Source organism: Bos taurus, chromosome 10 (assembly GCF_002263795.3).
Source record: "Bos taurus isolate L1 Dominette 01449 registration number 42190680 breed Hereford chromosome 10, ARS-UCD2.0, whole genome shotgun sequence".
In the NCBI taxonomy this organism is placed as follows: Eukaryota; Metazoa; Chordata; class Mammalia; order Artiodactyla; family Bovidae; genus Bos; species Bos taurus.
The window spans coordinates 45,003,203-45,027,859 of record NC_037337.1 but is presented as its reverse complement, the minus strand read 5'-3'; the positions used below and the strand labels follow the sequence as shown (position 1 = coordinate 45,027,859).

The 24,657-nt window shown below is 41.0% G+C and overlaps 1 long non-coding RNA gene across 1 annotated transcript in view; it reads left to right on the top strand.

Annotated features, from left to right (window-relative positions):
- Window positions 1–24,657, top strand: part of LOC104973145 (uncharacterized) — a 194,747-nt gene that overhangs the window by 130,026 nt on the left and 40,064 nt on the right. The window contains exon 5 of the long non-coding RNA XR_009496090.1: window positions 4,947–5,140. This is a non-coding gene — a long non-coding RNA (uncharacterized lncRNA). The remainder of the gene's footprint in view (window positions 1–4,946; window positions 5,141–24,657) is intronic.

Sequence of the window (24,657 nt, the reverse complement as noted above, 5' to 3'; positions counted from 1 at the left end):
TGCCCTAACTGCTCCTGATTCCCAGGGTGGGTAAAGTGATGAGACCTCCTGACCATGAGTTAAAGGGGTCTTAGAGATGACGTTGACCCACCTCTCATATCACTGATGAGAAACTGAAACCTATGGACACAGTTAATTGGTAGTAGATCCAGAGCTGGACCTCAGAACTGTGGTCTCTGTTTCATTATGTTTTCCACTCCAAAAATGAATGGGTGAGAGAAGAGTCAGGGAGGCCATTGTTGTTCAGTCTCTCAGTGATGTCAGACTCTTTGCAACCCCATGGACTGCAGCATGCCAGGCTTCCCTGTCTTTTACTATCTCCTGGAGTTTCCTCAGAGTCATGTCTATTGAGTCCATGATGCTATCCATGATGTTGTGAGGGGACAGGGATGGGCAAAACAGGAATTCACTACTTTAAGGACCTAATGTTAAAGGAAGTAGAGAGACCTCTGAGAAGGGTGAACAGATAATCTTGGTGTTCACTAATACTAGTCCAGTGTATTATGTTTGAAGCTTATATGACTCAGGAGTTGGGAAAGCTTGTCACTTCAAGGAAGTGGCTTAGAGAAATACCTTTAAGATTAAAGAGGAAAGTCTCTGCTGGTCTAATTACAAGAGGTAAGACACAGAGTGCATTCTTTTAAATAGAAATCCTCTACCAATATCCATCTCTAAGGCTTGACCAAAGGGCCAAGTTATGAGCAGTAGTTGGGTACTTCATCCTGGGTGCTGGAACCCTGCTGAGTTCTCCCTCCCTTCCTTTAGGCCATCAACATATTTCTCAAACAAATCAGTCCTAAAGGAAATCAACCGTGAAAGACTGATACTGAAGCTCCAATACTCTGGCCATCTGATTTGAAGAGCTGATTCATTGGAAAAGACCCTGCTGCTGGGAAAGACTGAAGACAAAAGGAGAAGAGGGCAACAGAGGATGAGATGGTTAGATAGTATCACCTACTCAATGGACATGAATTTGAGCAAATTGGGAATTAGTGAAGGCAGAGGAGCCCGGTGTGCTGCAGTCCACGAGGTCACAAAGAGTCGGACACAACGACTGAACAACAGCATCTCTGCTTTTAAGACTCAGGTTCAAAGGCTCATTTTCTAGACTGACTCCTCTCCTCATTAGCTGCAGAGGACCTGAGAGAGAGTAGGGAATTTTTAGTGGCTCTAGCTAGTATTTCAGGCTTATCTATCCATTAGCAGGGGATTGGCACTTGCTCTTTCATTTCCACAAGGGAATAAATAAATAAAAACTTGGAAGGACATTGCTGAAAGATTAACAAAACAGTATAGATCATATAAGGAACAGTTAGCAACTGAGTGTCCAGGATATGAAGCAGGAGAGGTGAAGGGAGAATTGAGGATTGGTCTGTCAACTCCCATAGGTCTTAGAAATGAAACGAGATGGGCAATGACTGATGGGACCCATTGAACTTCCTGTTGGCAGTAGTCTCTGAATTCCCTGCCTTGGGAATTCCATAAAGAATGTGCTTTAGTTTTCATCACTAAAGCCTAGCAATTGCATCTCAAAGTGTGCCCAGCAAAGTATAGGAATGTTCCCTATGAAAACGTTCTGCTGAGATTCAAGATTTTATTTCAGCAGATGAAAACTAGAAGGCTCTGCCCACAAACAGCTCTGTCTTTTGCTGTCCGTTCTGATCAGGGCCAGCAAATGGTATGGGCAGAACTGTAGCCTTCTGGGTGAAGACTCAGGCCTGTTTTCCTGTCATGTAGAGCAGATGGCGTCAGGAATAGTTGGGCTACTTGCCTGATGGTAGAAAGACAAACTGTGACGTTTGGGGAGGTGGTGGTAGGAGACAGGGCCAGCCATAGAAAGGCCCCCTTTTATGACCCTCTGGGGATGCAGCACTGGGCTTAGGACTTAGGAATCCTGGATTCAAAGCCTGGCTTTCACATTAGCTGTGTCTTGCACGATCTTCTCCGTGTCTTAGAATGCTGGTTTCCTTGGTTGTGTCCTGGCCCGGTTTTTGTCTCTGAATGGTACATGTGTGCTAAGTCGCTTCAGCCTTGTTGGACTTTATGTGACTCTGTGGACTGTAGCCCACCAGGCTCCTCTGTCTATGGGATTCTCCAGGCAAGAGTACTGGAGTGAGTTGGTATGCCCTCCTCCAGGGGATCTTCCCAACCCAGGGATTGAATCTGAGTCTCCTGTATCTCTTGCATTGCAGGCAGATATTTTACCCACTGAGCCACCTGTGAAGTCCCTCTGAATGGTAGGGGAATATATATGTATATATTTATTGAGGTCTAGTTGATTTATAAGTTTCAAGTGTACAACATAAAGATTCACAATTTTAAAGGTTAAAATCTATTTATAGTTATTATAAAATATTGGCTGTATTTCCTGTGTTCTACACTATATCCCTATAATTTAATAGTAGTTGGTACCACTTAATGCCCTACCTCTATCTTATTTCTCTCCACTAGTAACCTCTAGTTTGTTTTGTAATTCTGTGAATCTGTTTCTTTTTTGTTATATTCACTAATTAATTTTTTAGATTCCACATATAAGTGGTATCATATCTTTGCTATTGCACATAATAGGTTGTTTTTATATCTCTACTATTGTAAATAATGCTGCCATGAACATTGGAATGCATGTGTCTTTTCAAATTAGTGTTTTCATTTTCTTCAGATATATATCCAAGGTATATATATAACTGCGGAGTTATATGGTGGTTCCATTTTTAGTGTTCTGAGAAATCTCTGTACTGTTTCGACAGTGGCTGCACCGTTTACATTCCTACCAATAGTGCATGAGGTTCCTGTTTTTCCATATCCTTGGCAACGTTTGTTATTTGTGTGTGTTTTTTTTTTTTTTACGATAGCCATTATTAACAAAGAATGTTCCATCTATGTTTTATTCTGGGAGTTGTATGGTTTCTGGTCTTAACATTTAGGTCTTTAGCCTATTTTGAACCTTCTCTTAAGAAACAAAAGAGGGAAACCAGATGTTTTCCTCTTTTCTCTCTTGTCATAGATCCAAGAGAGACTCAGTCTACACAGGCATCCCTTCTTATCCAGGTCTCCCATCCCCAGGACAGCTGGGCTCAAGCAGAAGTGATTAGCTTGATGATGGTGATGATACTACCGCTACCAATAACGATAACTTACTGTGTATCAGGCACTATCCCAACTACTTTACAAATATTGCCTCATTTAATCCTTCCACAACACGATGTGATACCTGGCTTTATAATTCCTGTTTTGCAGTCATAAAAGGGGAAGTGATAAAGTAGTTCACCATCTCTTATATTGTTTGTCTTAACTTATACTACCATTGCAGCTGCCTTGCTCAGTGACTATGCTAGCTATATAAAGAAGTACATGCAATGTGTTGTAAATGGTATAATGTGCTCGGGGTCGCTTACAGGCCTGGTAGTGGTCAAGAGGGCAAGCTCTTGTATGGGAAGCCCTCATTAGAATCCTGACCCCATTCACTTGGACAAGTGACTTCACTTTTCTGTACCTCTTTGTCTTCATCTGAATCAAGGAGATAACAGTGCCTTCCTCATAAGAGAGTGGGGAGAATGAAAGGAGATAATCTATGTAAAGCTGTTAGCACAGCACTTGTACATAGTAAATTCAATACATGTTTGTCATTATAACCATAATTCAAATAAATGATGTATTTGTTAAGAAGGGCATCAAGGAGTTGGTAAGCTCCAAGATCTTGGAGGATAGGAAGGTAGAATATTTTGGGCATGCTTTGGGCATACTGACTTTCATCATAATGTCGAACAGTTTTCGAGCAAGACAAATGCTATGATGGTATAAGTTAATATATAGTTAATATAAGTGACTATGAACTACTTTTATCAATTACCCTTATATGACTGTGAAATAAGCTTCCCTGGTGGCTCCGGCAGTAAAGAATCCACCTGCCAGTGCAGGAGACCCAGGTTCGATCCCTGGGTCAGGAAGATACCCTGGAGAAGGAAATGGCAACCCACTCCAGTATTCCTGCCTGGAAAATTCCATGGACAGAGGAGCCTAGTGGGCTTCAGTCCATGGGGTTGCAAGAGTTGGACATGACTTAGTGACTACACCAGCACTGTTCTATGACTGTAAGATGGGAATAGCACCACATATGTCATTACACTGTGAAGGGATTAAATGAAGCAATATTTACAAAGTAGTTGGGAGCAACTGAAGCACAATTAATTCAGATTGCTTGTAGTGTATCAACCAGGCAATTAATTTTGCCTGGGAAGCATTTACTCTCTTCCTCTGGTAAAACCACCCAGTTTTGCTTTGGGAAATGGCCCTTCCCTGTGCTATGGGGTTCTGACCTGGTTCCTTCTCATCCCAGGCCACTCATTTCTGTTTCCTTCTGGATTGACTCAACTCATGGGACCCATGCTATGGCTAAAGTGTACTCAAGGCATGGAGAGCCAGTTGGAGCTCCCAGGAGATCACTGAAATTCTGGGTTCAGATGTGCCTGAAACTAGACACACACCTGAATGCCCCGACTTGTGATTTAATAATTCTGCTTTTAGCTTAACCTTTTTGAATTTGTTTTCATCTTTGTAATTGAAAGAATACTCCAGGTATACTAGTTATACTACTACTACTACTACTAAGTCACTTCAGTCGTGTCCGACTCTGTGCGACCCCATAGACGGCAGCCCACCAGGCTCTCCCATCTCTGGGATTCTCCAGGCAAGAACACTGGAGTGGGTTGCCATTTCCTTCTCCAATGCATGGAAGTGAAAAGTGAAAGTGAAGTCGCGCAGTCCTGTCCGACCCTCAGCGACCCCATGGACTGCAGCCTTCCAGGCTCCTCCATCCATGGGATTTTCCATGGCAAGAGTACTGGAGTGGGGTGCCAAATGCTATCTAAATATAGCTCTAAATTCTGGGTATACTCTAATTTTGTGTTTTATTACTTATAGAACATTTTCGTCTTCACTGTTGACAGATTATAATAATAACTACTTTCATCATCGTCATCAGTATTCCACCTATACCTGATCTCTCTGCCAGCCTGACAACAATTACTAGCTTAAGTGATTTATTCAAGGAATAAGGAATGAGGTGAAATTCAAACTCACATCTCTCTGATTGTAAAACTGGTGCGTTTTCTACTACACCAAGCCTCCTCTTCATCTTGAGGTAAGAATGTTTTCCATCTGAATGCATCTTTTATATTATGATGAAAGTCAGTGGAAAGATAAATTTAGCAAAATTCACTTTAAACATCTTCTGTGAGTCAAATCCTTTTTGAAAATTACAACCCCTATGGTGCTTCATATTACATCACTGAAGTTCAACCTGCTAAATCCCTGCCCCTGCCAGTCACACCAGTGTCCTTGTTTCTGAGAAAAAGCCTTGGTTTTCTTTCCTGGGAGACATGGAATTAATGCATATTTTGCAGTGAATTCTATGCAAAGTAACTATGAAGGAATAGGGCTGGGGGTGGCCTTTGTTTTCAAGGAACTTCAGCTCCATTGGGGAAGATACATATAGAGTGAACGGAATTTCTTCCAAGCCAGTTGGATGTATGCAACCATCAGCCCTAATAGTGGGGTGACAGCTACAGAGGAAGGGTCAAGTATTAGTAGGATGGTACGTCAGGGAAGGAAGACTTTAGGGAGTCAAAATGTTGAGCTATGTCTTGAAGCAAGAGAAGAATTCCTCAGCAGAATGTAACCTCAGGTGATCTAAGAGTTCACCATCATAGGTGGAGCCTGGAACCCTCTAAGGTTTCATGGTTTGCCTGCTGTCAGGCACCGGGACACTGCTGAGCACCGGGAATACAACAGGAATGTGGACAGAGTCCTCACCCCACAGTGCTTTCAGTTTGGCAGAGACAGACCAACATGGCAGAGTGATACATGTAGAAGTCCAGTAAGGGCATGCTGCCCGGAGCATTCAGGGTGGCCTGGTCGTGAACATTTCAAGCCGGATCTGACGGGTGAGAGGAGGGAGCGCCACAAGGGGGCGCTGCAGAGGCTGAGGAGCTGTGGAGGCTGGTCCAGGAGGCTGGCGAGAAGGTGGCTGGTGGAGGGAAGGGCTGGTTGTTCGCTGGAGCATTTCCAGGTGGACCTGGAACCAGATGCGGTCATGAGAGAATACGTGGGGACCACCTGGAGATGGCATGAAAAAGGAGAAGGGGTGGCCCTGACCCCACCCTCTGCCTTTGACGCTGTTGTAAAATCCAGTGAGATGAATTCAAGGCTTGTGAGAAAGGACTCCAGGTGTCTCTTTTCTCCCCCTCGTTAGTCAGTCCGTCTTCCCTCAGCTCAGCCTGGCAGAGTTCTGGGTTTCCACCTCCTTCTATGTTCCTTGTTGGCAGTGGATAACCTCACAGAAATGGCTTCCTGGAGCTCGCAGAGCAAAGCCACCAGCACCCAACCCCTGGACTGTTCTTCCCTTTTTCTAAACTACATGGACGGCAGCTCGCCTACGCCCTGGAGGCATGGCTGGCTGTAGCTCTCGCCTCACCATGGGAGATCTGGGCAAGGGGGTAAAGGAGAGGGAGAGGGTTAGAAACCTCGGACTCTGCTTCTCTATCTGTCTCAGGAGCCACCAGCCCTGGGTCCTGTTCCCTTCCCTGCTCGTCTTTTCCCCTCAGGTCTCCACTGGGGCACCAACTCTTGTGATACATGCATGTCTTTTGTGATACATGGATGTCTCCCGTAACCTTGGCCTTCAGAATTCTCTCAAATATCCAAATCTGCAACTCTGTCCCGAAGTGTAGAGAGGGCCGAGTTAGAGCCTCTGTGTGGAGATTTTGTCTGCCTCTATGAGATCTCAGTCAAGTGGGCCTTAGGAAGTATCACTATGAACAAAGCTAGTGTAGGTGATGGAATTCCAGTTGAGCTATTTCAAATCCTAAAAGATGATGCTGTGAAAGTGCTGCACTCAATATGCCAGCAAATTTGGAAAACTCAGCAGGGGCCACAGACCTGGAAAAAGTCAGTGTTCATTCCAATCCCAAAGAAAGGCAATGCCAAAGAATGCTCAAACTACCGCACAATTGCACTCATCTCACATGCTAGTAAAGTAATGCTCAAAATTCTCCAAGCCAGGCTTCAGCAGTATGTGAACCGTGAACTTCCAAATGTTCACGCTGGTTTTTAGAAAAGGCAGAGGAACCAGAAATCAAATTGCCAGCATCCACTGGATCATCGAAAAAGCAAGAGAGTTCCAGAAAAACATCTGTTTTTGCTTTATTGACTATGGCACAGCCTTTGACTGTGTGGATCACAATAAACTGTGGAAAATTCTGAAAGAGATGGGAATGCCAGACCACCTGACCTGCCTCTTGAGAAACCTGTATGCAGGTCAGGAAGCAACAGTTAGAACTGGACGTGGAACAACAGTCTGGTTCCAAATTGGGAAAGGAGTATGTCAAGGCTGTATAGTGTCACCATGCTTATTTAATTTATATGCAGAGTACATCATGAGAAACGCTGGGCTGGAGGAAGCATAAGCGGGAATCAAGATTGCTGGGAGAAATATCAGTAACCTCAGATATGCAGATGACATCGCCCTTATGGCAGAAAGTGAAGAAGAACTAAAAAGCCTCTTGATGAAAGTGAAAGAGGAGAGTGAAAAAGTTGGCTTAAAACTCAACATTCAGAAAACAAAGATCATGGCATCCGATCCCATCACTTCATGGCAGATAGATGGAGAAACAGTGGAAACAGTGGCAGACTTTATTTTTGTGGGCTCCAGAATCACTGCAGATGGTGACTGCAGCCATGAAATTAAAAGACGCTTACTCCTTGGAAGAAAAGTTATGACCAACCTGCTGCTGCTGCTAAGTCGCTTCAGTCGTGTCGGACTCTGTGCGACCCCATAGACAGCAGCCCACCAACCTAGACACATATTAAAAAGCAGAGACATTACTTTGTCAACAAAGGTCCGTCTTGTCAAGGCTATGGTTTTTCCAGTACTCATGTATGGTTGTGAGAGTTGAACTATAAAGAAAGCTCAGTGCTGAAGAATTGATGCTTCTGAACTGTGGTGTTGGAGAAGACTCTTGAGTGTCCCTTGGGCTGCAAGGAGATCCAACCAGTCCATCCTAAAGGAAATCAGTCCTGAGTGTTCATTGGAGGGACTGATGTTGAAGCTGAAACTCCAATAATTTGGCCACGTGATGCGAAGAGCTGACTCATTGGAAAAGACTCTGATGCTGGGAAAGATTGAAGGCAGGAGGAGAAGGGGACGACAGAGGATGAGATGGTTGGATGGCATCACCTACTCAATGGACATGAGTCTGAGTAAACTCTGGGAGTTGGTGATGGACAGGGAGGCCTGGCGTGCTGCAGTCCATGGGGTCACAAAGAGTCGGACACTACTGAGTGACTGAACTGAACTGATGAGATCTCAGTGGAAATAGAATGCAGCATAGAGGGCAGTCTTTGAAACCTGGTCAACCTCCCCTTTATACATGAAGACCCTTAGAACTCATTTTTTAAGCTTGGTTTATAGAAAAGTGAAAAACTCTGGGATTATAGTTTGTTCCTCAATGGAGGGTAGCAAAGGTTTTCACTGACACAGAGAGCCAAGCCTCAGAACACTGGGAGAAAAGGGGTGGCAAGAATGCCCCTGAGAATTAAGCAGGCATTGGTTATCTTCACCAGAGACCCTATCCTCAGCCTTTATCATGATGGCAACTTATTCTCCTGCATTCTAGTCGCTAAAAGATTAAACACATTTAGATCCTTTTTTAAATATTTTAAAACATTTTATTTTATTGAAGTAAAATTTATTTACATTGTTAATTTCTGCTGTATAGCAAAGTGATTCAGTTATATATATATGTATATATATATATACATATATATATATTCTTTTTGATTGTGGTTTATCACGAGGATTGAATATAGTTCCCTGTGCTATACAGTAGGTGCTTGTTTATCCATCCGATATAGAATAGTTTGCATCTGCTTACCCTGAACTGCCAGTCCTTTCCCCCTCTCCCCTTTGGGAACCACTAGTCTGTTCTTTAGCATGGAATGATGCTAAAGCTGAAACTCCAGTACTTTGGCCACCTCATGTGAAGAGTTGACTCATTGGAAGACTCTGATGCTGGGAGGGATTGGGGGCAGGAGGAGAAGGGGAGGACAGAGGATGAGATGGCTGGATGGCATCACTGACTCGATGGACATGAGTCTGAGTGAATTCCGGGAGTTGGTGATGGACAGGGAGGCCTGGTGTGCTGCGATTCACGGGGTCACAAAGAGTCGGACACGACTGAGCGACTGAACTGAACTGAGTGTGTTCTCTACGTCTGTGAGTCCGGTTCTGTTTCGTAGATGTGTTCATTTGTGCCATATTTTAGAGTCCACATATAAATGACATCATAGGGTATTTTTCTCTTTCTGACTTAATTCACTTAGTATGATGATAGTTGCATCCATGTTGCTGAAAATGGCATTATTTCATTCTTTTTTTATGACTGAGTAGTATTTAATTGTATATGTATGTACCAATCTTCTTTATCCATTTATCTGTTGATGGACATTTAGGTTCCTTCCATGTCTTGGCTATCATAAATAGTAATGCTATGAACATAGGGGTCCATGTATCTCTTTGAATTATAGTTTTGTCTAGATATATGCCCAGGAGTGGGATTGCTGGACCATATGTCAACTCTCTTTTTAGTTTTTTGAGGAACCTCTGTACTGTTTTCCATAGTGGCCACACCAATTTACATTCCCACCAACAATGTAGGAGGGTTTTCTTTTCTCCACACCCTCTCCAGCATTTCTTGTTTATAGACTTTTAATTATGGCCGTTCAGGTTGGTGTGAGGTGGTTCATCATTGTAGTATTTATTTGCACTTGTCCAATAATTAGCAATGTTGAGCATCTTTTCATGTCCATTGATCCATATGTCTGTTTTTGTGCCAATATCAGATTTGATCACTGTAGCTTTGTAATATTGTCTGAAGACTGGAAGCGTTATGCTTTCTGTTTTGTTCTTCTTCTTAAGAATTGCTTTGGCTATTCTGGGTCTTTTATAGTTCCATGTAAACTTTGGGACTATTTGTTCAAGTTCTTTGGACGGTGTTATGGATAATTTGATAGGAATTGCATTGAATCTGTAGGTTGCTTTGGATAGTATGGCCATTTTAACAATATTAATTCTTCCAATTCAGGAGCATGGGATATCTTTCCTTTTCTTTGAGTCATCTTCAGTTTTCTTTATTAATGTTTTATACTTATCAGCATATAAGCCTTTCTCATCCTTGGTCAGGTTTATTCCTAAGTATTTTTGATGCGATTTTAAAAGGGATTTTTAAACATTCCGTTTCAAGCACAGTTAGATCTTGAATGTGAATGTAGAAAGTGTAGCTGTAAAATAATGCCTCTGCCACATCAACACATCAACAAGGAAACCGTAGTCCTTTGCTTACATAGAGTAGTCCTGCTGTGTAATCGGCTGCATTGTTGATGGTCTACCACGAGGGGGCAGAAGAGCATAAGTTTTCCTCAGAAGACTGTGTACTGATGTACCAGGCCTCCCTGGTTCTTTAGTTTTCTCTCTATCTCTGCTTCACACTCTCTCAAGAGACGTTTTAGAGGAAATTACACACTGCAGATGGTGATTTCAGCCATGAAATTAAAAGACGCTTACTTCTTGGAAGGAAAGTTATGACCAACCTAGACAGCATATTCAAAAGCAGAGACATTACTTTGCCAACAGAGGTCCGTCTAGTCAAGGCTATGGTTTTTCCTGTGGTCATGTATGGATGTGACAGTTGGACTGTGAGGAAGGCTGAGCCCCGAAGAATTGATGCTTTTGAACTGTGGTGTTGGAGAAGACTCTTGAGAGTCCCTTGGACTGCAAGGAGATCCAACCAGTCCATTCTAAAGGAGATCAGCCCTGGGATTTCTTTGGAAGGAATGATGCTAAAGCTGAAACTCCAGTACTTTGGCCACCTCATGCGATGAGTTGACTCATTGGAAAAGACTCTGATGCTGGGAGGGATTCGGGGCAGGAGGAAAAGGGGACGACAGAGGATGAGATGGCTGGATGGCATCACTGACTCGATGGACGTGAGTCTGAGTGAACTCCGGGAGTTGGTGATGGACAGGGAGGCCTGGCGTGCTGCAATTCATGGGGTCGCAAAGAGTCGGACACGACTGAGCGACTGAATTGAACTGAACTGAACACAGTGCAATCTCTGAGGCAGGAAGGTTGTCTGCCTAACTGATTCTCATAGTGTGGTTCTTCAGATTTCTGAAGGTCACTAACACTTTCAGGCAGCCATGAAGTAAACTATTGTCAGATTAATACCAAGACATTATTTACCTTTTCCCCTGGGCTGTTACCAGCACCAATGGTGCAGAAACAATGGCAGTTAAAACTGATAGGGCCTCAGCATGAATCAAACTACTAGAAGTCAGTGTATTCTCCACCATCATACATTTGCAATAATTAAAAAAAAAATCAATTTCACCTAAGAATGCCCTTGATAAAGTCGTAAAATTCTTAGTTTTATCAAATCTTGAACCTTGAATTCATTTCCTTTTAATATTCTGTGCAACAAAATGGGAATATGCATAAAACAGTTCTGCTGAATGTCAAAGGAGAAAGGTCACCCCGAAGAAAACACTTGCGTATCCTGAACAGAATCCCCTTTTTTCTGGAACACCATTTTTAGTTCAAAAAGAAAAATAATTTGGCAAACAAATTATGGTTCTTCAGACTTCAGTATCTGGCAGATACTTAAAAAAAAAAAAAAGGTGAATTCATCCCTTTAAGGAAATTAATTATCAGTATTTGTGCCCATGATACAATTTGAGCTTTTAAGTGAAAATTAGAAATCTGGAATATTTTTATCTACCACAGTTAACTTCACAAATTCTCTATATTTGGACACTTTTCTGGTGATTTTGGTGGCAATAGGAATGAATTTTGGTATTGCATAATGTAATGTATCAAAATTTGAAAGTTCTGCCTAGCTCAATGAATTACTGTTACCCTATGCATGAGTAAAAGATTTATTCAAAGCATAAGATAGATCAGTGGATTTTAGTGTAATAGAGTACAAAAAGTTCACTGATACAGTTTCAGATTCCATATTGTTATCGTCTTTTAGGAGAAACGATCATTTTGGCAGTTTGGTGTAATGTGAAAGATCATCAGCATATCTGAAAAGCTGCTGAAATTCCTCTCCCATTTCCAGCTAATTCTCTGTGTGAGGCTAGGCTTTCTTCACATGCTTCAACCAAAACAGTATCTCACAACAGACTGAAAACAGAAGCAGATACGAGACTACCATAGCCACTAACAACTATTCTACCATTTTTTGAAGAGACATTCAAGGAAATGGGCGTCTTGATTTGTTCCCCTGTCATTTAATTTCTCCAAATAAGCATGGCTTCCTTCTCTGTCTACAAACTGTCTTAGAAAACAGCAGGTCTTGGCTACTCTGCTTTGCTAACAGTAGTATGATAATATCACCTTCTATTGTAAATGTTTTGCAGTTAACAAATACCAGACAGTCCACTCAAATAGCCTGAGGAAAATGAGGTCAGGACAGGTGTTACTCGCGGCCATATAGTAAATAGCAGAAGCCCAACTGAAACTCTGCCTTTATGATTCAAGGTCATTTGCTCCCCTGAAAAGTAATTCCCACAGGTGGTTTGTTAGAGGAGGAGGGCAGGGCGGAATTAAAGAGGACAACCAGTTCTGCATTTGGAAAAGACCAAATCTATCTTGTTTAGTCAAAACGGAAAGGGGATTCTTATGTGTGCGAGGTTATGGAGCTGAACTACACGCAAGCAGTTCATTCTTTACTCAAGTGATAGGGAGTTGTGGAAATAGGGGAAAAACAGCACTGTGTTTGCTTCAGAATCCAATGCCATGCTCCTTCCAGCTGACCTTTCAAGAGGGCTCTGGAGGTTATACTTTCTCTTTGTAGAAGTAAATGAAGTAGCCAGGTACTGGTTATAGAGTACTGGGCTTCCTTTTAAATTGCAGTGTCTTCACTTTATCTATGTGGTATGCCTTTATTTCAAACATAAACAGACAAGCAGGATGAAAATCAAGGGAGGAAAGCTATGTATACAATCAAAATGATGATTTTTTCAGTAGCTGAGTAGTTTATATAATCTGACATGTGTGTCTCTTCCATTTATTCTGTTTTTCTCCTTCATACAGCTCCATCAGAGACTAGGCAACTTGAACAATATTTACATTTGTATGGTCCCTCTTAATTTTCAGAGTATTTTCACAATCATTATGTCCTCTGAACGTCAGACACAGCTTTATCTCTATGCGGAAAGTAGGGTGGGTATTATTTTCTTGTGGTGCCTTTGGGAAGCAGAATTGTTTCAGTGTGATGTGTAAGATCATTCTAGACTTCCTAGACCATGAGCTGGTAGGATGAGGAGGAACTACCCCAGTGCAGTGTCCCAGAAGACCAGCACCCCCTCCCATTTGGAGAAGAGGAAGCACCAGAATACACCGTGCATTTCTATCAAGTTCCTGGTAGATGATGTGGTCTGAGGACTACAGTTTGAGAACCAGTGCTGTAACTCATACTGTGTGTTTTCAGAACTGGACTACAGTGGGTGGCATCCGTGTCTATGAAGGAACCTACCTTTTATAAGCAGTCCTTTTTACCAATGAACAGAGATTAAGTGACTGGTCCAAGGTCATACTGATAGAAATTTAATATCGTTTAAAGTAAACCCAAGGTCTTCTGATTCCTAATCAAAGGTAGTTCCTTAAGCTATTAGTCTGTTGTAAGTTTCTTTAATAGCAGACAGTGACAATTGACAATTGTTATATGTTCAACAGGTATATCTTTAGTTGAACCTTTTGCTGAGCAGGATCTAAGTAAATAGCAAAGGAAAAAGAATCCTCCTTGATTTTATCCAAGATGCATTGTAGGAGATAGATGTGCCCTTCAGCATACCTGAGAACATCAGGGATAGAAATATATAAAATACTTAAATTCAGCTCTTTAGAATTGCATATCTAAATGCTGTCGGTTTCTAAAGATAATAGATTTTAATCCAGTTTAATTTTTTTTAATTTAAAATTTTTATTGAATTATAGTTCATTTACAATATTAGTTTCAGGTATACAACATAGTGATTCAATATCTTTATAGATTATGCTCCATTTAAAGTTATTATAAGCATTGGCGTTATTTCTTGTGCTATACAGTATATCCTTGTACTATATTTATTTTATACATAGTAGTTTATATCTCTTAACACCTACCCGTATTTTGCCCGTTTCTCCTTTCCTTTCCCCACTGGTAACCACTAGTTTGTTTTCTGTATCTGTGAGTTTGTTTCTTTTTTGTTATATTCATTTGAACAAAAAAATTTTTTTATGTTTACTCTGAGCAAATAACTCTGCTAACTATCTCTACCAAATGAGATCTGGTCTTTGACTTACAGGAATTTATAAACTAGTGGGAAGAAGCAGAATGTTCATAACTAACTACAGAATTACGCCAGATGGAATGTGGTATCTATAAAACCGAAGGTCCACAGTATATAGTACAGGGAGACAGTGGAGAGATAGATTTCATTTAGGGAGAGCTAATGAAGAAATTGCATCTGAATATGAAGGAAGTAGCATCTGAACTGATCCTCTGAAAGGGAGGAGGATTTTGCCTGGTAAAGATAGAGAAGAAGAATCTTCTGGGCAGAGAAAACTGCACTGGAAAAGATATAGGTCAGCACAGGGCTTTCTTGGGGAAGAGCTACTTTTCCATGTGGTCTGGGAAGGGCACAGGAGTGCAGTGTGTGATACAACTGGAAAGTCATGGGAGACAGCCAAGAGTGAGTGAATAGTTCTGAGCCAGGAGAGATAGGAGCCAAGGGGTGCTGTAGAGGAGGTGGCTGGGGACCGGAGAATAGACCAGCGAGGATGCGAAGCCAAACAAGGAGGACTTTTCAGAAGCTAGCATGATCAGAATGGGTTTGGGGTCTTCTGGTTTTAAACCTGGTTTTGAACCTTACTACCTCTGTGGCCTTAGGAAAATATGACTCTCTTTGGACTTTAGTTTTCTCACTTCTAAAAGGAGAGGGTAGATCCTGACTAACATCTCTCTCCCCCTAACATTCTTTGATTCTGAGGACCTTATTTGCCCTCTGTTGCAAATCTCATTCTGGATGGCTTGAATCCATTGTTCATCCTTCTTTCTAAAATGGTATGGCTCCTTCTGGGATCACAATGTGAAATATAATGCAGTTGAAGGTCCCATTGATCTGGCCATGGTTTGGAGCAGAAGTGAGAAAATGAAATTCTTGAATTAGAACTTCATCAAACCTATCTTATTTGTAGCTTATTTCAACTGTACCAACTTTTCAAGCATAGCTATTTGCAACAGAGAAAACTTTATCTTGCTGAGTTTACAAGCTCATGGAAGCATGATTGCAGCTCTGAAAATGTGTGGGTTACTAGGCTTATTTCTAGTAAACATAAAGGTTAGCTTCAGGGGTAGAGGCCAGATTTCATAACTATAACTGGAAATCTTAGGGAACAGATGAATCATATAATACATCACTTCAACCGGAAATCGACCATGTCCCCCTGTTAGAGTCTATCTCAAAATGGTTTGTGAGATGAGCTGGAGGAACCACAGCCCAAACCATGTATGGGATGGGGTGATTAGATTCCAGCCAGAAGACCAAATATTGCCTTTTGTTCTTTCCTGGGGGTGGGGGTGGGAAGGATATGGAAAACAATGTTCTGGCCACAGAGAGGATTCCAGGGAGTAAAAATGAATCATCCCCAGCCGCCAGGAAACGCCAGGAGTTCTCTAAATGGAATGAAGTCCTCCTGTACCTTGGGTGGGAGCAGAGGGGGTGAGGGAAACAACAGCTGGTGGGGGAGCCGGAAGCTGGAGAAGGGGACACCGAAGCACGGCTGAAACTGGCAGCCATGGCAGAGGAATAAACCAAAAGGGATGTGAGTTTGTGCAGGTTTCCTGTGGGGTCCCTTAGGGAGAGGCTATTCCAGAGCTGCCCTCCGTGGTTTCCTAATCAGTTGCTGCTGCCTCTAGTCTCCACCCTGTGCAGGAGCATCTGCATAAAAATGTGGAGAATGTAACCAACTATTCACGCGTGTCCAAAAGGGCTCTGCGAATTAGGAAGCTGCACGTGCAGCCCACTGCACAAAGGGCCTCCCACCAGCAGCCTGGGAATGGGAACGGGACCTGCCGCCCTAGGCCAGGGAGGCCCAGGGGTCAAGGGACATCTGGAGCCATGTCCAGGCCCTGGACTGAAGCTCTGGGGGGTGTCAGGCACATCCTGCTGCTTGCTGGAGCCTGAGGCATGGAATTGGGGCTGGATTCTCTCTTGCTTCCTGTGTGCCTTTAATTAACTTCATTAGTTAATTATATCCTAATATCTCTCCATGTATTTGGGTCCTCTTTAGTGTTTCTAAACAGAGTTCTGTTTTTTAAACCTTTTTTTATTAAGGTCATTTTCAAACATACAAACATACAAAGAATACACAAAAAAATAGTATGTTGAACCCATACCACCTAGCTTTAGTATTTATCAATATTTTGCCAAATTTCTCTCACTTATGTCTCCTCCACTTCTTTTTCTTCCAGTGTGTTAAAGCAAATCCCAAATATATCATTTCAGCTACAAAAACTGAATATATTGCTGGCTGGTAAGGTCCCTTTTTTCCACATAATAATGCTACTATCATATGTAATAAAATTAATAATTTTTAATATCATATAATCATGGATAAAGACCATATATTTCTCGTACTACAAGATTCAAACAAGATCCACCCAATGCATATTATTTCCTCTCTTTTTAAAAAGTTTTGAAAAATATTTATTAGTGTCTGTACTGGATCTCTGCTGTGCTCCGGTTTTCTCTAGTTGTGGCAAGCAGGGTCTACCCTTTGTTGCTGCGCACGAGCTTCTCAATTGCAGCGGCTGCTCTTATCGCGGAACACGGGCTCTAGGTTTGTGGGTTTCAGTAGCTGTGGCACACAGCCTCGGCATTTGTGGCATGCAGGCTGTAGGGCGCCCAGGCTTCAGTAATTATGGCCTACAGGTCTAGTTGCTCTTCAGCATGTGGAATCTTCCCAGATCAGGGTTCGAACACTGGCAGGCGGACTGTCAACTGCTGGACCAGCAGGGAAGTGCTCCTCTCTTTTTTAGTGCCATTTATTTGTAGGAGAAATTTGATCAAACGTTTGATCAAATCTACAGAATTTCATATTCTCTGTTTGGCTGTTGCATCCTTGTTGTATTTTCCCAAGGATTCCTAGTTACTTTTCACTGGGAAATGGTATTTAGAGACCACCATATGGGCATAAGAGATAGTCTTTGCTACTGAATTATCATTGTTTTGTGGATTTTTCAGAGTAAAGAGTGAGAACATTTACACATATGAAGATGAGAGAAACTTGAGTTCTTACTGATATTTCCAATTTAAATTCAAGATTACATGGTTTTTCCTAACTGATTTGTATCTGTATGTTACTTCTCCCTTGCTGATCAGTTTGATTTCTGTGATATTATTAGTAACATCATTACTTATTAGCTTTAGTTTGAAAATAACACATTTAATGCAGGTTAAAATTTCTTTGTAATAAATCCATGGGGGTAATATTATCTCTTGTGTCTCTGAGGATATTAATTATAATGTTTTTTACATTGATATATTTTAAATTCCTTTTATTGTTTCTGTTTTCAGTGTTCAGATTTTCTTAAATATCTGGTGAACCTTGGCTGTTAACTCAAAAATAAGAGATACTAAAGCATCAGCATTACTAATAACATAAGATTACTAAAATAAGAGTATAAAACCAACAGAGTTAAGTAAAAAATCCCATAATCTCATATTTGAATAGGAAATATCAGTATAAACTGATTTTTTGTCTCTTAAATTAAAAATAACATATTTCATTGCTCTGACTGTTGAAAAGGCCTAGAAACAATGAATTTAGTAGTAATAAGCGCAACAGGCATTCACATTATGGTCTCTGAATACCATTCCCTACTAAGAGGAACCAGAAATCTTTGGGGAAATGCCTGACTCCAAGTTTGCCCTGTGCTGTGCTTAGTCACTCAGTTGTGTCTGACTCTTTGCAGATTCCAAGTTTAGGGCGGGACTTAAAAAGTGAGTCTGGGACATTATCTTAAGTCAAAGAAGAAATGAGGAAATCTTTCAAAACAAATAGTCAAATCGAAACGATGTAAAAGCCATTCTTAAGAGGCTCCCACTGGCCAAAGATGGGGCAATATGTACATGAAAAAAATTAGAACACATCAGATAATGAAAAATTAATGAATTTATGCAGGTCAGGAAGCAACAGTTAGAACTGGAAATGGAACAGACTGGTTCCAAATAGGAAAAGGAGTGCGTCAAGGCTGTATATTGTCACCTTGCTTATTTAACTTATATGCAGAGTACATCATGAGAAATGCTGGGCTCTAAGAAGCACAAGCTGGAATCAAGATTGCCGGGAGAAACATCAACAACCTCAGATATGCAGATGACACCACCCTTATGGCAGAAAGTGAAGAGGAACTAAGAAACCTCTTGATGAATGTGAAAGAGGAGAGTGAAAAAGTTGACTTAAAGCTCAACATTCAGAAAACGAAGATCATGGCATCCAGTCCCATCACTTCATGGGAAATAGATGGGGAAACAGTGGAAACGCAGGCTGACTTTATTTTTGGGGGCTCCAAAATCACTGCAGATGGTGATTGCAGCCCTGAAATTAAAAGATGCTTACTCCTTGGAAGGAAAGTTATGACCAACCTAGACAGTGTATTAAAAAGCAGAGACATTACTTTGTCAACAAAGGTCTGTCTAGTCAAGGCTATAGTTTTTCCAGTGGTCATGTATGGATGTGAGAGTTGGACTATAAAGAAAGCTGAGCACCGAAAAATTGGTGCTTCTGAACTGTGGTGTTGGAGAAGACTCTTGAGTGTCCCTTGGACTGCAAGGAGATCCAACCAGTCCATCCTAAGGGAAATCAGTCCTGAATATTCATTGGAAGGACTGATGTTGAAGCTGAAACTCCAGTACTTTGGCCACCTGATGCAAAGAGCTGACTCATTTGAAAAGACCCTGATGCTGGGAAAGATCGAAGGCAGGAGGAGAAGGGGATGACAGAGGATGAGGTAGTTGGATGGCATCACTGACTCAATGGACATGAGTTTGGGTGAACTCCAGGAGTTGGTGATGGACAGGGAGGCCTGGCGTGCTGTGGTTCATGGGGTCACCAAGAGTCAGATATGACTGAACGACTGAACTGAACTGAACTGAAAATGATTAAAAAAAATATGTCTTTAGTTGTTTTTGGAGGTCACTAGGGCACCAGATCATCACTCAAAAATGTATTCAATTCAGCTCAGTTGCTCAGTCGTGTCTGACTCTGTGATCCAATGGACTGTAGCACACAAGGCTTCCCTGTCCATCACCAACTCCTGGAGATTGCTCAAACTCATGTCCATGAAGTCGGTGATGCCATCCAACCATCTCATCCTCCATCGTCCCCTTCTCCTGCTGCCTTCAATCTTTCTCAGCATTAGGGTCTTTTCCAAAGAGTCAGTTCTGTGCATCAGGTGGCCAAAGTTGGAGTTTCAGCTTCAGCTTCAGTCCTTCCAATGAATATTCAGGACTGATTTCCTTTAAGATGGACTGGTTGGATCTCCTTGCAATCCAAGGGACTCTCAAGAGTCTTCTTAAACACCACAGTTCAGAAATATCAATTCTTTGGCACTCAACTTTATTTATAGTCCAATTCTCACATCCATACATGACTACTGGAAAAACCACAGCTTTGACTAGACTACCTTTGTTGGCAAAGTAATGTCTCTGCTTTTTAATATGCTGTCTAGGTTGGTCATAACTTTCCTTCCAAGGAGTAAGCGTCTTTTAATTTCATGGTTGCAGTCACCATCTGCAGTGATTCTGGAGCCCACAAAAATAGTCTGCCACTGTTTCCACTGTTTCCCCATCTATTTGCCATGAAGTGATGGGACCGGATGCCATGATCTTAGTTTTCTGAATTTTGGTTTTAAGCCAACTTTTTCACTGTCCTCTTTCACTTTCACCAAGAGGCTCTTTAGTTCTTCTTCACTTTCTGCCGGAAGAGTGGTATCATCTGCATATCTGAGGTTATTGATATTTCTCTGCAATCTTGATTCCAGCTTGTGCTTCATCCAGCCCAACATTTCACATGATGTACTCTGCGTATAAGTTAAATAAGCAATGTGACAATATACAGCCTTGACATATGCCTTTCCCAATTTGGAACCAGTCTATTGTTCCATGTCCAGTTCTAACTATTACTTCTTGAAATACAAAAATGTATTAAAAAGGGAAATATCAAGGATTTTATTCTGCCTTTCCTGTATGAACTATATTTCACGATAACCAAATTATTTATGAGGGAAAGTTTTTTATGGAATAATTCAACCAGAGAATGCAGAAGGAATCATGGAATTATAAAATCGTCATTTTGAAACTCCAAATAAAACAATGGATCTAGACAACAATTATGTTTGCTAAAACAGTTAAGTTAAAAGTCAATGAAGAGGGACTTCCCTCATGGCCCAGTGGTTAAGACTGTGCTCCCAATGCAGGATACATAGGTTCCATCCCTGATCAGGGAAATAGATCCTGCACATGGCAACAAAGATCCCACATACTACAACTAAGACCAGGCACAGCCAAATAAATTGAAAAAAAAAAGTCAATGAAGAACTTCATAATGGAAATATTGGATTGCTATCACCTGAATCCACCGATTCCCTTAGTATAATTAAAAATAAAACAACTTGACTGTATAATGATGTCCTACAATAAGAAAAACACACCACTTAAGAAGTATTCTTGCCTAAAAAAATTAGACCTGAATCTTATCCAGCCAATAGCTTTAGCTATCAGCTCACAGAAAATAAGGCAAAGAATATTTTAAACAAAACCACCAAGATGCAATAAATCAAATCCTGAATGAGATATTCTATAGGCCAAATGAGCTAGTTTTTCTGAAATAATGACATAAAAATTGAGGGATGGATTTATAAGCAATGAAAGATATTTAACCAAATCCAATGTATGAAACTGTTTAGATTCTGACTTGAACAAACTTGTGACAAAATACATCTGAGATTATCAGGGAAATTTGAAGATAGACTTAATATTCAATTATATAAACAAATTATTTTAAGTTGTATTATTATCAAAATGGGATAATTGGCATTTTTTAAAACTTCTTAACAGTTAAAGATAGATGTATATAGAAGTATTTCCAGGTGAATTAATATCATGTCTGAGATTTGCTTTAAAATACACCAGGAAAAAAAAGGAGAATAGATTTTTAAAAACTGCTGTTAAATGGGTACTTGTGAGTTCATTATACTTTTCTTTCTACTTTTAAGTTCGAAATTTTCTATCATTAACGGTTTTAAAAAATAAAAAGATGAACTATTGATATCTAAGTTATCTCTAAATAAACATAGTTTATAAAAAATAGGAAAAATACACCTTGGTGAACATAGAAAAAGAGGGAAAAAAGGAAACTGGACATTTCCAAAAGAATATTTAAATGAACAAAATAATCTGGTGAACTAACCATCTCCTCTATATATTTCCATTTCTCTCTATATTGGCATCACCAACCTAAAAGAACCCAGTTAGCTCTCTTCCATATGATTCTAGTAATATTCAGACAAATCCCAGTTCCTCTGACTTTTTTCTTAGAACTAGCTCCTTTCTGTTTGCATGTGTAATGCCACCTAATCCAGCCATGACAAAATTTCCTGTGACTGATGTGATTTACGGTTTGTCTTATAAGGTTATATCTTAGCTCTATTTTTCCAGAAGTCACTAAAAGAGACACCCAAATTGCATAAGTAAGCCCTGTTTGAGTCACAGTACAAGTTGGGATACGACTTATTCCCCCTTAGCCAGGTTGATTCTTCTCCACTGGTGAGTCCTGGCTTTGCCACTTCAGCCCTGACACCAAGTTGGGGGCCTCCCAAGCCTGTTACCCACCATCTACTTACAATAGTGACCAGAAAAAGAAATGAATATTTCTCTTTCTGAAAGCTAATCTATTTCACAGCGTAGCTAACAACCAGCCTGATTCAAAATTAAAATGCTTCCAGTACAGACTTCTCCTTCTCTTCAGAGTCAAGGGCCAGGGGGAACAAGTGCGCCTTGTGTTCTGCCCTCGAGGTCAGCAGATTGAATGTGGCCTTGTGTGTGCTGTGAATGTACAGTGCATGACATCATGCATATTCAGTGGGCTTTCCAAACTGGAGTCTCACTAGTGGCCCCAAATTTTCTTTTTAGAAAAGCACTCCTCTTTGATTTCTGAGATTGTTCTACTATCCTGTGACTTCCCTTTTTTCTGCCTTAGCCAGGACTCCTCCTCCTCCTGACTTGCTCCTTTTCCTCTCCTTCCCTTGCTTTTCCTCTCTTCTGCCTTCTCCTATTCTCTCTTCCCCTCCCTTCCCATCCTCTTTCTCTTTCCATTTTCCATACATAAAACTAACAGCAACTATCAATTTTTTTAAAATATCAATTAGGTTCAGTTGCCCAGTCGTGTCAACTCTTTGCAACCTCCCAGACTGCAGCATGCCAGGCTTCCCTGTCCATCACAACTCCTGGAGCTTGTTCAAATTCAAGTCCATCGAGTCAGTGATACCATCCCACCATCTCATCCTTTGTCATCCTCTCCTCCTGCCTTAAGTCTTTCCCAGCATCAGTCTTTTCCAAGGAGTCAGTTCTTCACATCAGGTGTCCAAGGTGTTGGAGTTTCAGCTTCAGTATCAGTCCTTGCAATGAATATTCAGGACTGATTTCCTTTAGAACTGACTGGTTGGATCTCCTTGCAGTCCAAGGGACTCTCAAGAATCTTCTCCAACACCACAGTTCAGAAACATCAATTCTTCAGCACTCAATTTTCTTTATAGTCCAACTCTCACATCCATATATGACTACCGGAAAAACCATAGCTTTGACTCTATGGACCTTTGTCAGCAAAGAAATGTCTCTGGTTTTTAATATGCTGTCTAGATGGTTGTAGCTTTTCTTCCAAGAGCAAGCATCTTTTAATTTCATGGCTGCAGTCACCATCTGAAGTGATTTTGGAGCCCCCCAAAATAAAGTCTGTGACTGTTTCCATTGTTTCCCCATCTATTTGCCATGAAGTGATGGGACTGGGTGCCATGATCTTCATTTTTTGAATGTTGAGTTTTAAGCCAGCTTTTTCACTCTCCTCTTTCACTTTCTCCAAGAGGCTCTTTAGTTGCTCTTTGCCATAAAGGTGGTGTCATCTGAATATCTGAGGTTATTGATATTTTTTCTGGCAATCTTGATTCCAGTGTGTGCTTCATCCAGCCTGGCATTTTACATGATGTACTCTGCATATAAATTAAATAAGCAAGGTGACAATATACAGCCTTGATGTACTCCTTTTCCAATTTGGAACCAGTCCGTTGTTCCATGTCCTATTCTAACTGTTGTTTCTATATGTTTCTCAGGAGGCAGTTAAGGTGGTCTGGTATTCCCATCTCTTTCAGAATTTTCCAGGTTTGTTGTGATCCACATAGTCAAAGGCTTTAGTGTAGTTACTGAAGCAGAAGTAGATGTTTTTCTGGAATTCTCTTGCTTTTTTATGATCCAACGGATGTTGGTAATTTGATCTCTGGTTCCTCTGCATTTTCTAAATCCAGTTTGAACATCTGGAAGTTCTCGGTTTATGTACTTTTGAAGCCTTGCTTGGAGAATTTTGAGCATAACTTTGCTAGCGTGTGAGATGAGTGCAACTGTGCAATAGTTTGAATATTCTTTGGCATTGCCCTTCTTTGGGATTGAAATGAAAACTGATCTTTTCCAGTCCTGTGGCCACTGCTGAGTTTTCCAAATTTGCTGGCATATAGAGTGCAGCAAGCACTTTCACAGCATCATCTTTTAGGATTTGAAATAGCTCAGCTGGAATTCCATCACTTTCACTAACTTTGTTCATAGTGTTGCTTCCTTAGGGCCGCTTGACTTTTCAATCCAGGATGTCTGGCTCTAGTTGAGTGATCACACCATCGTGGTTATTTGCATCATGAAGATCTTTATTGTATAGTTCTTCTGTGTATTCTTGCCACCTCTTCTTAATATCTTCTGCTTCTGTTAGGTACATACCATTTCTGTCCTTTATTGTGCCCATCTTTGCATGAAATGTTTCCTAATTTTCTTGAAGAGATCTCTAGTCTTTCCCATTCTGTTGTTTTCCTCTATTTCTTTGCATTGATTGCTGAGGAAGGCTTTCTTATCCCTCCTTTCTATTCTTTGGAAATCTGTATTCAGATGGATGTGTTTTTCCTTTTGTCCTTTGCCTTTGCTTCTCTTCTTTTCTCATCTATTTGTAAGTCCTCCTCAGACAACCATTTTGCCTTTTTGCATTTCTTTTTCTTGAGGATGGTTTTGATCATGGCCTCCCACTCAATCAAATCTAATCCCTTGAATTTATTTGTGACTTCCTCTGTATAATCGTAAGGGATTTGATTTAGGTCATATCTGAATGGTCTAGTGGTTTTTCCTACTTTCTTCAATTTAAGTCTGAATTTGGCAACAAGGAGTTCATGATCCAAATCACAGTCCGCTCCCAGTCTTGTTTTTGCTGACTGTGTAGAGCTTCTCCATCTTTGGCTGCAAAGAATA